Source organism: Centroberyx affinis, unplaced genomic scaffold (genome assembly GCF_046629955.1).
Source record: "Centroberyx affinis isolate AG114_WGS23_722 - 3 ecotype Tasmania unplaced genomic scaffold, CSIRO-AGI_Caff_v1 ptg000107l_1, whole genome shotgun sequence".
Taxonomy (NCBI): Eukaryota; Metazoa; Chordata; class Actinopteri; order Beryciformes; family Berycidae; genus Centroberyx; species Centroberyx affinis.
In genome coordinates, this window is record NW_027278809.1 from 64329 (window position 1) to 75645 (window position 11317).

The window sequence follows — 11317 nt, forward strand, 5'->3', positions numbered from 1 at the left end:
CTCTCTCTGCTCTCGCTTCTTTCTTTCTCTCCACTCCCCTCCTTTAGCTTTTCTGTTCTTTACTCTTCATTCCTGCTGTCGTTCTGCTGTCCTCTCTGATGAGACATGAAAGCAGACGAGACATTCAGACCATACAGACAGGATCACAAGCCAGTTGTTTTAACCTTGTTGCAGAACTGATCTTCAAATGATCATTGTGAGAACGCAGTGTGTTGCTTCCCGTTTAAACAGACACAAGATGAATTTGTACAGCCTCCAAAAAATATTTTTTACTTATCTCTTGCTGTCTTCGGGTGCTCCTCGTAAACCCCTACTTCCAAGTTCAGAAGTTTTAAATGCATCTTGTTCCGCCTTCAAGTGGTTTTAGTCATAAATGGCAAAATGGATTCTGTAAAAAAAAATTAGCTTTGTTTTTAGTGGCACAGCTATTTTGTACTGCAGCAGCAGAATGAAGAGAACATTAAACATCATGTAATTGATGTTTGATTGATGTGTTTTAATCTGTCAAAGATTGTAATGTATGTAAATTAAAAGTTCAACAGTGAAAATAGAAACATACTAGACTGTGTAACCTACATGGTATGATAAACAATGACATAATAAAATATAGCCACAAGCGGCAATTGCGGCGTCCAAGCACAATTTGAAAAGACAGACAAAACATTACAGAAGGTAGAAAGACACACAAATAGACAAGTTGTGAAGATCGGACACGCAGTCTATTAGTTATGGCTTAGTATATGCTTTTGTGTTGGACGGTGACTTCTGTCAAGTTCATCATTTCATTGCAACCACATTGTTGAAGTTTTTCACAGTGGCCAAACTTATTAGAAAACATGCCCCTTGTTCTTGATGACTAATGACTTCAGAAAGGACAAGCCTGGATTTGAATCCACAATCTACCACATGAAAAGCTGATATTTTACCTACTGAGCCAAACACCTGTTATGGAGTAGAAACTAAAGTATGAAGTATTGTGATACTGCAGCCTATGATTCACAGTGCTAATCACTTTATAGAACATTGTAGTGCTCTCCATTAACTAATAAAATAATACTAAGTCACATGGGCCAGAAAACTGCTGCTGCACTGCTCTCGATGGGTTGAAACGTTTGACCACACCCCACGATGCCAATCAAGTGTTTTGCCATTGACAGATGATGCCAAACACCTGCTTTGAGTTTTCTGCACTGTGTGATTTAGGCCCAGCCAACCCAACCTTCAACCCATTTTGAAAGCCTCAGAAAGAATATTAGAACTGTATTAGTGCCCCACATTAATCAATTTACACATTTGTCTTTAGTTTGATTGATCAAACTATCTTGAACATATCACATTGTATCAATGTATCTATTTGCAGCTGCACATTTCAATCTACCGTACACCCAGTTTTCAAGATATAACATTTTTTTGGCTGTTTACTAATTAAGGTATGATGATTTTAAAAAATCATGTGTTTTTTTCCTGTAACGTACGGTTTAGGAGAACCTAGAAGATTGAAAGTAGCTAATGGACTAATGGACTACCCATTGTTGAAAGTCACGCAAGAAGTGATGTCAAGACCTGCACAGTTATGGTGGCATACGTGATATCGCGTTGTTTGCACTGTGAAGGCTCATTCACCCCTAGAGCGACAACTATAAAGATAACTTCAATGCTCCAGCATTCACACAACAATATTGACGGTGCTGAATATTCAGAGAAAGTATGGAGCATGATGACTTAATGACTTTATGATGACTTTTTTAGCATGATGACGAATCACTAAGGGGCCGTGTCCACCAAGCGACCTCTTGAGCGCTTGAAGCACTGGTGCTGAGCGCTTTGGCAGGTGAGCGCTGGAGCGGGGAGCGTTAAGACGATTTCTCCGGGTGGTGTTGCTATGATAAACGTTAGCCTAGCTAACGTTAGCTACAAAACGACAGGATACCAGCTCTTGGTCCCGCCCCTACTTCATCCGCATTGGTTGGTAGAACTCTGAAGTGACATTGATGAGCGGTGCGCTTCAGACAAAGTTGAAATCCAGTGCTCACAGTCGCTGTTGCTATAAACAGAGGGGGGGGGGGCAACTTCAGAATCGGGGGTAGGTACCGGTTTACGAAAGATTTATCTCACTGCAACTGATATGTCCTGAAAATTTAAGCTCTCTAGGATATACGGCAGATTGTAATTTGACTTTAATATCTATGAAGATTTGGTTATTATGCAATAAGCCATGCCCACTTTCATCAATCATGACCAAATTTCATGGATCGACTTGGACATCATCCTAGAACATGTACAAAATTTCATAAAAATCTATGCAGTCAATTATGAGATAGTAACATTTTGCATTTGTAGCCAAAACATAAAGTTGCTTGTTGTAGCGCCACCATCTGGCCAATGTGTGTGGGCTGCCTTGCCTGAGTAGTGGGGGGGCATAGGAGCCCACCTGCCAAATATGGTTTCTGTAGGACTTGCGGTTTCTGAGCTGCAGACACTTATCGCAAAGGAAGAAGAAATATAGCCACATACAGCAATTGGCGGGGTCCAAGCACAATATGGTAATTTATCCAAAAATGAGAAACCTAAGACCTTATGATTAGTTACAAGTGCATGGCTTGAAAAGCTGATGCATTTTAGAGATCTTTGTTGGTCTAATGTCCAAGAATATCTTTTGCCCCTGAATCTGCTTGAACAGAGGAGGCCATGAAGAAGCTTTACAATTAAATTGAACTCATTTTGTCAAAATGGTAACCTGCAATACTATTTTCTGGTAACTGATTTATAACTATCTACGGCAAACTTACAAACTCCATACAGAGAAGACCAGAGAGAGAGTTACTGTGAGGATCCAGGGTTACACATGGGATTTGAACTCACAATCTTTTGCACTGCAGACCTATTCATTAACCACTAAGCTACTGAGTCTACTGGGTGGTAATGGAGGGAACACAAAGAAATAGGGCCAAGTTATGGGATTGTCCAACCTATATTTAAAGCCTTAGAAAGAGTATTTTAACTGTATTAGTGCACTCCATTAATCAATTCAAACACAGCTCTACCGATATCATCTGCAGACCACAGTATACCACAGTATCTCCTTGTATCCCCCTGATGTCAGAATTAAAATTGAATTTTTCTATTTTGATTTTAGGTCATTAAGCCTCATTAAGCCCTCGTCTTTGCCTAAATTCAAACTTTGATGATTTTTTAAAAATGTTTCCCTATTTCTTCTAGACTCTAAGCTCTAGTGAAGTGTTATGGTTTCTAATTAATGGTTTTTCATTTCAATATTAGCTCATTAAGCCACATTAAGCCCCCTTTTTTGGCCATTTTTTCACTATATTTGTAGGAGCCTAAATACAGTTCATTGATGTTTGACTAATTAGGATGCAATAATTTAAGTTCATATGTAAAACAGCAGTAATTTACATGGTTCACTGATATATAAGGAATTGGAAGAAATATTTACAGTATTTACAGGTTGATGTATTTTGCGGCCATATGAGAAAAAGGACATTGTTCGGCTGAATGACGAAGTGGAACGCATTTTATGTGTAAAGCTCAATCTACGGTGCTTTGACATTTTTACTAATCAAGTGTGGAAAATTTATCTTGCTATGGATGAACAAGACAGTGAAAAACGAACAGTAAAAAAAAAACTAGCATGGTAAAGCAAATTGAGCAATTAATGGAAGACGATGCAAATGTCGACATTGTTAAAAATAAGTTGCGTGTTGACTGTAGTTGTCTGCATCAAGAATTTTTCCGACCTAAATTCTTGTTTGCAATGATTCATGGCTGAGGACAAATTTTTGGATAATCAAAAGAATTGGTATGATCATAAAAATAAATCAATGAACGATTTCTAATGGAAATGTGAGGAATGGATGAAAGAGGTCATGAAACTCTCTGAGGAGGAACACTGAAGAGTGTGATAGACAAGCAATGCACACAGATAGTAGGTCTACATCATCAAAATCGACCACTAAACGCCCAAGTAGACCCGGATCACAATGTGGAAGCGTATTGTCGTCATCTTCCTCAGTTAGAATAAAGGCAGAAATGGAGCGCGCATCATTAAAGAGTAACTAAACCCCACCCAAATCTTTAGTGAAGCCTGACACCTAATGGTGAAAAGTAGGGTACTGCACTGGCCGTCTGCTATTGGCTGGTGTTTGTGCCAGGTGATGTCACCTTCCATCGAGTACAACAGGTGGTGACATCACCTGACACAAAGACCAGCCAATAACAGATGAGCAGTGTAGTACCCTACTTTTCACCATTAGGTGCAGCTTTAAGGGAGAAGTTGGCCATAGAAAAGGAAGAAGCAGAATGTCATGCAGAAAAAAGATGCAGGGAGGCTCAACTGCAAGCGGAAGAGAAACGGCGAGAGGCGGAGTTTGAGGCTGAGCAAAAAAGAATAGAAGCTGCAATAAACGCAAGAAAGGAAAATGCATGCAATGCAGACTGCTTTTGCTGAGTCGGATGCAAAAATGGAAGTTTTGCAATAATATCAATACTGTAATAAACCTTACTGGATATAAGAGCAGCTAACTGCTGCCACCACCTGGGAGGAACCGGTATGGTTTAGTGTCAGAGGCTTTAAATAATCCCACAAAGGAAACAGGAAATAAATACAAAATCCACTTTATTTAAATATTCAACTCATAAGGAACGGGGATCAAGATGAGGAGGTGCTACCAGGAGGGCAGGTATGGCCTATCGGGCCCGAGAACAGCAGGATCTCCCTGAAAGTTATGGACACCACTACAAAAGAGCTAGATATGAATTCGACTAGCTTAACCACTGCCACACAGCACGCTAATGCACAGCACACCACTGCACTACAAACTTCACTGCAAGCTTAAAGCCCGTGAGCTAAATAGGAAGAAACCACACACCCTCCACCGCAGGTTTTCCCCTACAGGCTCCCCACGCAACCTAAAACCGCTAAAAACTGATCTGAGAAACAATAAGACAGAGACAGGACCATACGAACAACAAACATAGAACGTGTATGAAGTACTCAACTCACCCGATTGGCGAGACTAGAATCACGGCTTCGTCAGGCAGCGCAGGACAGGATTACAGGACCAGAGGACCACAAGTCAACAGCATACAGTGACGTGCCGCTGCTGGAAACAAAGCTGGATAGCGGCGGCCGGTACACTCCTAAGCCCCAGCCCTCACTAGCTAAAGGAGGCAACAGACCTCCCCTCCTAGTACCGGAACCAGCTTCCCCCCTACCTAGCTGTCTTCGTCACTGGCAGCTCTAAACAGCTGCGAACGACCACCTCCCCTCCCAAGAGAGTACCAAGCCGCACGGACATACAAAACGCTCCCACAGCCAACCTCGCTGCCCAAGACCGTCTCTCTTTCTCTCACCCTGCTTGTCATCCATCGCAGCTGTAGGCAATAGTCTCTGATTAATCTGCCCATTGCAGGGAGACAGCACCCCCTGCTGCCTCACTACAATACACACAAGCGGACATGAGCATCATTGAAGGTGATGAACAGGTTGGCGAAACAGAGGTGAAAACTACCTTTCAACCACCATCACAGCACGCCTCACCTACACCCAATGTTAAACACAATGTTCAGCCAGCAATGCCTCAAAAAGCCTTGCCTGCGCCGAACATGGAATTCAATGATGGATCAGTGCTTGATAATCTATGCAAGGCCATCTCTCAGCAAGCCAACGTCACAGAGTACCTTGTGAAGAATCATAAAGCACCATTCCTGATCTCACCATTCCAACATTCAAGGGTGACCCGATTGAATATAAATCCTTTATCAGATCTATTGAACATGGAGTTGAATGCCGCACTGGTGACAATCGTGATCGCCTAAAATTTTTTCTGCAGTACACAAGTGGACACTCGCATGAATTGGTTAAGAGCTGCATCCACATGGAACCTTCAGCAGGTTATGCTAAAGCAAAACAAATGCTAAAGGAGTTTTTCGGCGATGACTACAAGATAGCAGAAGCCTACATAAAGGAAGCTTTGGATTGGCAGACAATCAAACCAGAACATGGCGCTGTGCTACAGTCCTTCACATTATTCCTCACAGGCTGCTCCAACACAATGACATATATTAGCTACATGGAAGACTTGGACAACACAGCTAACATAAAGGCACTGGCTAACAAGCTTCCATACAAACCTACAAGTAAAAACAAAGGCTGAAATTCAAGGATTTTGTCGACTTTGTCAACAAGCAAGTTAGGTATATATTACACCCGCTCTCTGGAAACATAAAAGAAACCACCACAAGCACAGGAGACCTAGTCCGACAGAAACCAAAACCACAGTATGCAGAGACACAAATCAAAGAAAGTATTCACAACAGCCATTGTCCTCCCCAGAACCGAAAACAAGGTTGAGACGGAAAACGACAAACAAGCAACATCAAAACACAAACTGTGAATGCAAACAGCAAGCCTTGTGTTTATTGCAAAGGAGAGCAACACAGCCTCACAGCCTGCAGAAAACTCGAGAGCAAGCCACACAAAGAAAAGATTGACTTCCTGAGAAGCAAAGGTCTGTGTTTTGCATGTTTGAAACATGGTCACATGAGTAGCAGCTGCAAAAAGAAAGTTCAATGTCAAAAATGCTTTCGACTGCATCCCACGCTGCTGCACATGAACACTAAAGACTCGCGAGAAAAAACAGCAAAAGAAAGTTGTGAACAACTATCCGTATCAAGTGCCTTTATACAAACGACAGAAACTTTTGGCATCACTGGGGCCGGTAAGGAAGATTGTGTTCTTTCTATTGTTCCAGTGTGTGTCAAGGCACAAAAGGGAACCAAGGTAGTGACAACGTATGCATTTTTGGATCCCGGTAGCTCAGCTACTTTCGCTACAGAGTCACTGATAAACCAACTTAACATGAATGGACGAAATACTAGCATCTCGTTGCGAACAACAGGAAATGAATCTGTTGTGAACACCCGCATGGTGATTGGACTGGAAGTCAGTAGCCTGGATGGCAACCAGTTTATCGAACTTTCAGAGGTGCATTCACAAAAAACCATCCCTGTAACCAAAGATAATATCCCCTGCCAAGAGGATGCTAACAGTTGGCCTCACCTAAAGGAGGTGAAACTTCCCACTATCCAAGCAGAGGTTGGATTACTCATAGGAGCAAATGTTCCCAAGGCGATGGAGCCACTACAAGTGGTCAGCAGCGTTGACGATGGACCATACGCCATGAGAACAATATTAGGCTGGGCGGTAAATGGACCACTCAGAGGGGGAACCGATATAATGGAGACAAACAAATTGACAGAAGTCATTGCAAATCTAATCTCAGTAGCCAAGCTAGAAGAGCTCTGGCAACTGCAGTTCAAGCAGGACTTTCCTGATGCTGGACAAAATGAAGACATCGAAATGTCCAAGGATGATCACCAGTTCATTACCATGGTGTCTCAATCCTCAAAACTTGCGGGTGGTCATTACAGTGTTTGCCTTCCGGTGAGGAACAAGTCATTGCGCTACATCATCGCCAAGTGTTGCAACCTTTGCGCTTCAGAAATGTGCAATTTTTGACGATTTTTGAAGATGAATTCGGTCAAGAAGCTGCTAAAACAGTCAAGAAAAATTTTTATGTAGACGACTGTCTTAAGTCAACTACTGATGAAGACACAGCAATCACCCTTTGCGCTGACTTGAAGAGCATGTTGGCGAAAGGTGGATTTCGACTAACAAAATGGTCGAGCAACAGCCGGAAGTTGCTCAACTCAATTTCTGAAGAGGAAAGAGCACAAAGGTTTCAAGATCTGGACTTGGATGAAGACAACTTGCCAATGGAGAGAGCATTGGGAATCCAGTGGTGTGCTGAATCAGATCAGTTCAAGTTCAAGATCAACCTCAAAGATCGACCACACACTAGGAGAGGCCTGCTTTCCCTCATCAGTTCCATCTTTGATCCGTTGGGCTTTCTCCCTCCAGTAGTACTGTCAGCCAAAAGAATCCTGCAAGATTTATGCCGGCAGAAGTATAGCTGGGACGAAGACCTGCCAGACAATGTCGTTAAGAGGTGGAAAAAGTGGATCTCAGGTCAGCAACAGCTTGAGAATTTTGGAGTTGACAGATGCGTCAAGACACAGCAGTTTGGTGCACCAGTCTTCACACAGCTACATCACTTCGCCGACACGAGCGAAGACACCTACGGAACAACAAGCTACCTACTGCTGTGCACTGCAACTGGTGAAGCTCAATCTACCCTGATAATGGCAAAGGCAAGGGTTACGCCCTTGAAGTCTCCAACCATACCAAGAATGGAACTGACCGCGGCCACAGTTGCAATCAAGATGGACAAGCTTCTGAAGAAAGAGCTTGAACTGGAACTTTGCAATTCAATCTTTTGGATGGATAGCACGGATGTGCTAAAGTACTTGAACAGTGAAAGCACAAGGTTCAAGACTTCAGTTGCGAACAGAATCTCTGCAATCCTGGAGCACTCTCAGACTTCACAGTGGACATATGTCAATACCACTTTGAATCCCGCTGATCATGTCTCGAAAGGACAGACTGTCGAAGCATTCTTGAAAAGCGGAAGCTGGCTTTCAGGACCAGGTTTCTTGCTCTGTGCTCAAGACCAGTGACCCAAGAATCCAGATCCTGGAATTCTGGACATCGACGACCCAGAGGTCAAAAGAGTACCTCAAATGAATGTCATCCAGGTGCAAGAGCCCAAAGATACAATGGACCAGTGGATGATCCACTACTCATCCTGGACAAAGCTAAAACGTGCTGTTGCCTGGTTTCTGAAATTGAAAGATTTGCTTAAGGAACTGAAAGCAAAGAGAAAGGAACCAAACACATTAAGCGTAGAAAGCAGAATGAATCAGTTCAAGAAAGCTTTCAAAGGAACACACCTAATCTGTGAAGGTTTGACCAAAGCAGAAACAGAAATTGTGCAGTACTGTCAAAAACAAAGATTCAAAGAAGACTTGGCAATGCTAAAGGAACATCAAAGGGTGAAGAAAAGTAGCTCACTCTATAAGCTGAATCCAGTACTTCAAGACGGAGTCATGAGTGTTGGAGGAAGGTTGAGCTGAGTGGCTATGCCAGATGATTCTAAGCAGCAAGCCATCTTGCCAAAAGATTCGCACATCACAAAGCTCGTGCTGAGGCACATTTATGATTTCACAGCTCACGCCGGAAGGAATCACATGTTGGCTCAACTGCGTCAAAGATTCTGGATCCCTGGAGCGAACGGAGCCATCAGAAAGTTCTCATGGCGGATCTACCAAAATGCAGGGTCCTGTCTGACGATCCGCCATTCACAAGAGTTGGCGTTGACTACTTCGGCCCATTCCTGGTGAAAAGAGGAAGAGGGCAAGCGAAGAGATACGGTGTCATCTTTACGTGTCTTGCCATACGAGCCGTACATCTAGAAGTCGCCTCTTCACTTGACACTGATGGGTGCCTCAACGCAATTAGAAGATTCTTTGGCAGAAGAGGACAAGTCAAAGAGCTGTACTCAGATAATGGAACCAACTTCCGGTCGGCTGACAGTGAGTTGAAGAAATCAATCAAAGAATGGACCACCAGCAAGATCGCAAAAAACTTGCAACAGAGGGGTGTCCAATGGCACTTCAATCCTCCAGCAGGTTCTCACCATGGAGGAAACTGGGAATGGCTGATCCGCTCAGTGAGAAAAATTCTGAACATCACAGTGAAGGAACAACTTTTGGATGAAGGAGGTCTCCATACCTTGCTGTGTGAAGCTGAGTCCGTCATAAACAGCAGGCCCATCACAAAGGCATCTTCAGACCTCAATAATTTAGAGGCCTTAACGCCCAACCACCTGTTGTTACTCAAGGTCAAGCCCGAGTTACCACCAGGAGTATTCAACAAGGATGACCAGTACGCTATCCGCAGATGGAGACAAATCCAGTACCTCGTGGACGTCTTCTGGAAACGCTGGTGCAAAGAATACCTCACGCAGCTCCAAGAACGTCAACAATGGTCCACGCCTGGAAGAAACTTCCGTGTCGGTGAGGTGGTGCTGATTGTGGACGACACGTCACCCAGAAATCCATGGCCGCTTGGAAGAATTGTGGAGACTTTTCCTGACAAGAAAGGCCTTGTTCGTCAGGTGAAAGTCAAGACCAAGACCAATGAGCTTTGGTCACCCAGTAACAAAGCTATGTCTTCTTCAAGAATCTGAGGATAATTGATGAACTGTTCTGATCATTTGGGATGGGGAGAAGACAATGATGGACTAAATCCGGAGGCCAGTACCCGTTTCGGACGGACGGGGCGAAGAACGAGAAGATGATTTCTCTAGATAGTTGAACTTAAACTAAGTAACATAGCATGTAGGCTCCTTTAATTTAAGTTAAAAAATTTTTTGAGGTAATCGGACATTCAAGGACATTGATAACAATTAGGGGCCGGTAATGTAGGAGCCTAAATGCAGTTTATTGATGTTTACAATTTACAATTTCTCATTTGGCAGATGCTTTTATCCAAAGCGACGTACACATGAGATTTTAATACAACACAAGGAAGGTTCTAGTCAGGAGAGAACAACGAGAGTAAGTGCCATAAAGCTAAGTTCTGGTCCAACAGGACATAGGTGCTACGAGGCAGTGCTATGAGGCAATGCATAGAGTGCATAGAAGCAGATGAAGAGGTTTGTTTTTTGTTTTTTTTGGTTACACAGTCCATTAGGTGAGTTTGTGTGTGTTTGACTAATTAGCATGCAATAATTTAAGTTCATATGTAAAACAGCCGATTTTTTTTGATGTGGATAAGGACGAGGGGAATCGTTGGAGCGTAAAGCTAAGGCTTCCTTCATTGCCTACAATATTCATAAAAAATCTAATTGATGTAAATTTTCTTTTTCTTTTCACCATTGCTAGTTCTTATGTTGCTGTATACCTGGGAAAAAATCTAATTTTTTCATCAATGTTAAATATTTTTTTGCCTCGTTAAGCCTTTTTCACATTAAGCCTTTTAGAATGTCCCCGATTTGGTTCCCTAGTCACTAACTAGTCCATTATTGTATTCGTCAGGCACTTTTGCTTAGTCTCCGATTGCACAGTGAAAATTCTTGATGTTTATTTCAATGTGATTTGTTCTTCCATTAGAAGAAGAAAACTACAAGCAATGACATCATGGCAGTATCAGATTTCCATCAGATTTTCAACCTGCAAAAAGATGTATGAGGTATGTTCAGCATTGTCCACTAGATGTCGCATTAATCCCAATAAATGTATCAAGCAAAGCTGATGTAGTGATGCTTTACAGTTGATCACAACTCAGCCACAGGATCAGCTTTATAGTAACAGTAAACAGTTAAAGTTACCTGATTGA